Source organism: Lynx canadensis, chromosome B3 (assembly GCF_007474595.2).
Source record: "Lynx canadensis isolate LIC74 chromosome B3, mLynCan4.pri.v2, whole genome shotgun sequence".
In the NCBI taxonomy this organism is placed as follows: domain Eukaryota; kingdom Metazoa; phylum Chordata; class Mammalia; order Carnivora; family Felidae; genus Lynx; species Lynx canadensis.
In genome coordinates, this window is record NC_044308.2 from 31,552,776 (window position 1) to 31,558,820 (window position 6,045).

Genomic DNA, 6,045 nt, shown 5'->3' on the forward strand with positions numbered 1-6,045 from the left:
TAGAAGGAGGAGCCGGGTCCTCAGGGGGAGGCTCCAGGACTCTGCCCTTGGCATTGGGGGCTGGGGGGCGGGGGGGCCCCCTCCCCTCCCCTCAGCCCCCTTCCCCAGGGGCTGTGCTTCCATGCTCCTAGTCTCCCACCTTCAGCTCAGGACATGTTATAACTTAGGCTAAACTGTGAATTCCGGTGGGGACAGCCTGGGCCAAGCTCTCCAGGTGCACGGCTCTGCCCCCAGCCCTGTCCGTGGGTTTCAACAGAGAGCTGGGCCCTTCTCTGGCTGTGTCTGGCCAGCCCAGGGCAGGGCCTGGGGCCGGCGGCCTTCCAGCTTTGGCCCCTGCATCTCTTCTCAATGCACTTTAATAATGTAACATATTACTAATAAACAAGCTATTTATTTACCTGTGCCTGCTTCTTGCTTGGAAAGCCAGCCCGGTTGGGGGACAAGGGTGGGGGGCTCCTGTTTATGACTCGCCACCTCCTCATCACACACACTCGCTGTTTCTGCCCTTAGAGACCTAGCTAGTGAGAGACAGGGGTGGGGTGTGCACCCACATCTCCTGGGCCGTGGTGTGCTGCCTGCAAAGCCGTTGACGGGAAGCCAGGCGGCTTCTGCACACCAGCTCCTCTGTTCATACCTGGGGAGCTGGCCTTTCTCCCCACCCGACCCCACCCCCACCTCCACCCCCCTGCCTCTACCTCCCACCACTTCCCCTGAGAGGCCTGGCCTAGCCAGGCTAGAAACCGCCTCAGGCCTTCCTGCCTTCAGGGGGCCCACGCTGGGAGGGAGAGCTGATCAAATGAGACCCGGTGGGATAAATGTGTGGTGATAGAAGTGTGTGTGCAGGAAGCCGGAGGGTGGCGGCAGGTGGTGCCTGAGTGGGGACGAGGTACTTCCTCCGGGCTGGCCTGCCAGGCAGGGCATATGTGCAGAGGGGGAGGCTGGCGAGCAAGGGGACACTGGTGGTGGGGTGCGGGGTTTATGTGCTAGCCCCAGAGTTTGGCTTTTCAACCCCCAGGGCAGTGACCAGGGCTGGGGTGGGGTCTGTGCCTTAGAAACTTGACTCCCTCCAAGGTAAAGCGCCTAGGTTTCAGAACTCAGAAGGGTGCATGAGAAGGGATGGGGTGAGTGGCAGGGAGGGGAGTTAGGAGGCTGTTTCAGGGAGGTAGTGGGCTAGGGCAGGACCAGGAATGGGGCTGTGCTAGATGGAGGGACGCGGAGAGGAACCTTGCAATCCCCCAGAGGCCTCTCCTCCCCTTTGTTCTTTTCTGGCCTACCCCTGTGGCAGGGACCCAGACCTTTTGGGGTTTGCTGGGAGATTTTCCTGAACAGTAACTGCTAGAAAGAGGAATGTGGCAGATTTGGGGCAGTTCCCCTCTCTGAGTCTGAGCCCAGCCTCTGGGTGGCTCTGGTGGACACCCACAGAACTGGAATCACCCTCACCCATGGCACCCCCTCCCTGTCAGCCTCCCCTGTGCTTTCCTGGGCCAGTCCCCCACTGAAGATTCTGCCTGGTTCTTTCTTCCCCATACCCAGCCTTCCCAGAATGACCAAGGCAAGAGCAGGTGCTCGGGCCAGGAGTCCGGGAGTTTGGGGGGATCTGGAAGAGCTCTGGGCTGGGTGTAGAGACATGGGTCTGCCGTCACCCTCGTGATCCTGGGCAGACCTTGCCTTCCCTGAGACTCATTCTCCTTATGTGTAAGAAGAAGGGGCTGGGCCGGCGCTTCTGTGGGGCCCTTTCTTGCACACAGTTCTGGGTTCTAAGACCAATTAACTCGGTCTTGGAGGGAGCTCAGGGTCTATATCTTGGCCAGCTCACATCCAAGCAAAGGTAGAGGCAGGGCTTCCCCCTCAGCAAGCCCACCTACCCCACGGTGGAGGAAAGGGAGGAAGGAGTGGGTTCCAGGAGCAGCAAGTAGAGAAAGTGTGGGTTCAAGTCCTGGCCCTGCCTGGATTGCTGAGTGACCTCCAGTGAGGTTTCTGCCCTCTCTGGGTAGGATCCCTCTTTCCTGTGGCGGTGCTCTAGGTGCCCGGATGGGCCTTTGGGGAGAAGACTTGAGGGACAGAACACACTCCTTTGTCTCCACAGAGGTGCCGGCAGAGGCCAGGGAAGGAGGAAGCCGTGTGCATCGAGGCATGAAATGAGCCCGTGTAAATCCCATGTAAATGAGCCGGCGGGGAGGGGCATGCGGGACACAAGCCTCTTGTCCTGTTTTCTCCCAATGGGCAAGAAGCACAGTGGGCCTTGGATGGCGGTGGACCATCAGGACCATTCGGCTGGGCCTGGAAGCATGGAGATCCACCTGATATCATGGCACCAGCATCAGCCTCTTGGGGGCCAGGCTGGGGCCAGGAGCCAGGCCTGTCTTTCTGTCTTCTTTCCTGTGCATCGCCTCCTGCCACCAGAGGGGAAGAGGGGATCTGGCAAAATAGGGAGTTGAGACTGTGAAAGACCAAGGCTCAGCTCCCCTGGGGAAGGGAAGGGGGAACTCGTTTATAACTACAGGGCCATTAAGGCGGAGGCGAGTGGAGGCAGGGTGTCTGCCTCCCTGCCCCCCTCCCCTCCTGTCTCCCTTGGGGAAAGATCACTGCCTTCTAGTTTCTCTGCTGCTTGATGTCCTTGACTCTCTATTTACAGCCCCACACACCCCTGTCTTCTCTATCCTCATCACCCTCAGTCCCCTACCCACCTTTGCTGGAAACGCTGTGATTTTGCTCTTGTGAATCTCTCCCCTCGAATGCCAAGAGCAGGGCGATCTCAGGCAGGGATTTCAGAACGACTTCAGAGGAGTCCTGAACCCCCCTCTCTACCAGCACCACGAATGCCTAGGCCTGCTGGGTCCTGAGCTGCGGGTTGGGGAGGGGGCAGATGGAGCCTTCGGGTGAGTGCAGCTGGAATCAGACCCTGGGGTCCTGGCTATGGAAGGCATAGCACCTGCCCCTGAGACCCTCCCAGCCTGATAGGGGAGGCAGAAGTGGGGCTGGAGGGTGAAAGTGCAAGTGATGGTCCTAGGAAGAAGGTACCCAACCTATGGTGGGGTGGGGGTCAGGGAAAGTTTTGAGTGGGCCTTGGGGGATGAGTAGAACTCCCTAGGGTAGAGAAGTCACTGAAGAATGGAAGAGCATTTGTGAAGGCCTGGGGTGTGCAAGGGCCTGGAGTGTCGTGGGCTTGGCTAGAGCAGTGTGAGCTCCAGGAAGGCCGGGAGACTTTTGTCAGTTTGGGTCACAGTGGCATCTCTAGCACCTAGGACAGTGACTGCAACACATCTTGTTGAATCCATGAATAAGATAAAAGAGGAGAGAGTATCTGGAACTGGGGCGGAATGACTGTTGGTGCCAGCTCCTGAGAGCTAAGGCCTTTGATCTTCACCCTGAGGGTTCTAGGGAGCCATTAAAGGATTTTGAGCAGAGGGTGGGTGTTGAGGACTATAATGATGATAAGGGTGATGGGGGCTTAATGGGGGCCTCCCTACCCGTGTCCCCCAAAGCTCACCTCCTCTCCCATCCCCAGCAATATCCATCTGCCCCCGCGGCCCAATTTTAGTCTCTCATTGTCTGGAAAACAAGTGGAGCGTCTGGGTCGGGTTCCTCCCAGCTGGGGTTCTGGCCAGGAGGTCTGCAGGCGTGGGCTGGTGGACTGGGACTGAAATGGCTAACCCAGTCTCAGGAAACACTTTTCTGTTGATATTGGTTAAGTCTGGGAGGAAGAGGCCTTGGGAAAAAAAAAAACAAAAACAAAACGCACATTCCCAGGGTCACCAGTGGCCACAGGCCAGCCCACAGGAGAGGAAAAAACACAGAACCACACCCAGGAAGTACTTGGATAGTGCCCATGTCAGAACTGCTCGACCTGCACGTGAAGTTCTGGACTCCCACACTGGAGGTTTAGTAGGTCAGGCATAGTAAGTGGGCTCAGAGGGCTTAGGTGGAGGTGAACACAGGCTATAGCATGTGGACTGCAACATTATGCAGCTAGCTCACGGGGCCTACCCACGCCCGTAGCAGACATCACTAATCAATGGCGGCATTTCTTTCTCCTGAGCTCAGAGGGAGAATTTCCTCTGGAACTATGTTCTTCAAAAGCTACTGAGCACTTGAAATGTGACTCATCTGAATTGAGAGGGGCTGGAAGTACAAAAGACATAATGGATTTCGAAGGTGCGATATGAGAAAAAATGGTCTTTTTAATAATTTGTTACATTGATTACACTTGGAGATGAAAATGCTTTGGACACCTTGGGTTAAACAATACATAGTGTAAAAGTTAATCTCACCTGTTTCTCTTAACTTCTATTTAATGCGGCTGCCAGAAAATTGAAAATTATCTGTGTGGCTCCCAGATATTTCTATTGGACAGCACTACTGTTAGAATACCTGCTGTATGAGGGCAGGGAATTGTGTCTTTTTTGTTGCTGTTGTTCACAGCTAAATCTCCAGCACCTAGATTAGTGTCTGGCACATAGTAGGGGTTCAGTCATTATGTGTGGAATGAATGAATGACTCCTTGTTAACATGGTCCTTCAGGCCACCACCAATTAATCAGAACGCATTTGCTACCCTGAACCTATCCAACAGCTCCAGCAAGGTGCTCAAATCCCCATTTGTGCTTTGCAATTTTAGAACATGTATCGCCTTCGCTGGACTCTCTCGAAACCCAGAAGGGGCAGCTAGTGGTGGTCTTGGGTGACGGCTCTTCTCTGCCACTGGTCCTCTGAAGCGGAACTTTCGGTTCCTGCGGATGAGGAAGCAGGGCAGTGCAAATGATATGGAAATCACCTCTTACGGGCATTTGCCTCTCTGGGGTGCTGGAGATGCTTCCAGTCTACTTCCTGGCCCCAGCCCCTCGTCTCTAGGGACAAAATAGGAAGCTTTTGAGCTCCAGGTGCAAACGGGGCCACTTCCGTCTTTCCCCAGCACACAAGGGCTATAGCCTGGAGCATCCTTGTCTCTCCATCCAGCACAGGAGCCTAAAAATAGTCTGCAGTTTCAGCCTCCCCCACAGCCGCCTGCACTGAGCCAGGCCCTGAGCCCGCCAGCTCCCCCACAGCCCAGAACGTCTGCACAGTCTGCCCCAGCTACCGACCCACGTCTCCTCCGCCTCAGTCCCATCCTGGTCCCTGGGGACCCTGAGCTCAATGCTCCCACTGTCAGACCTGCTGAGGGTCTGCCTGCGGCTCCGCCCTCCCAAGCAGACTGGGCCCCGACACCCTGGACTTCCAAACCCTGTGTTCTGTCCATTTCCCCCTTCTTGAGGGGATGTCGGCCACACACAGAGGCAGGGTGAGGGCGTTCCAGGCAGTAGAATCAGGAAGTGCACGACCAAATGGTGTGAGAGGCTATAGCACATGGCAGAGGATGAGCTGTTTGGAAGGGCTGATTGAACAAGATGGAGCGGTGGGGTCAGGCACGGGCCTGAAGGCAGTAGGGTAGGTCTGCTGGCTCCCATCCCCCATGCATGGGTCCTCTAGCCCACTCTGTCCTGCCCCACAGGGAGGGGGCTGTCCCTCTTACATCTGGCAGCCCATGTTGCCATTCTGTCCATTCCATGTGTGGAGCCCTGGGGCTCTCAATGCCAGGGCCCATCCCCGCAGTTTAGGCCACCCACATCTATAATTTGTGGGAAACCCTGGTACCTTCCAGATACGATCTGCCTGGGTTCCTGCCTGCTCATAAGGCTGCAGGTGGACAGGCAGGATTCTCCACCGATGCCCAGAGAAAGGAGGTACTCGAGGCAACCTGGAGTGACTCCCAGAGCTGGGACTAGAACCTCCATATCTTGACCCCGCTGCTGGGACCCATCCCTCCTCCACCCCCCACTCTGAGATCAGCTGATCACTGTTGGGAGCACATCTTGCTCTGAGTCTGAAGAGTGGGGTTTGGGAACCTACTCTGGGGAGGGCCTTCCTGGTGGCAAGAGTGAGTATGCAGATGACACTGTTGGCCCATGACTGTTTCCCCACTCTGAGCTGAGCGGGGTCACAGCTGCAGGAAGTGAGAGCGGTGGAAGTCATGTTTTCCTTTTCTGAGGGGTGACTCTTGGGGAAATGC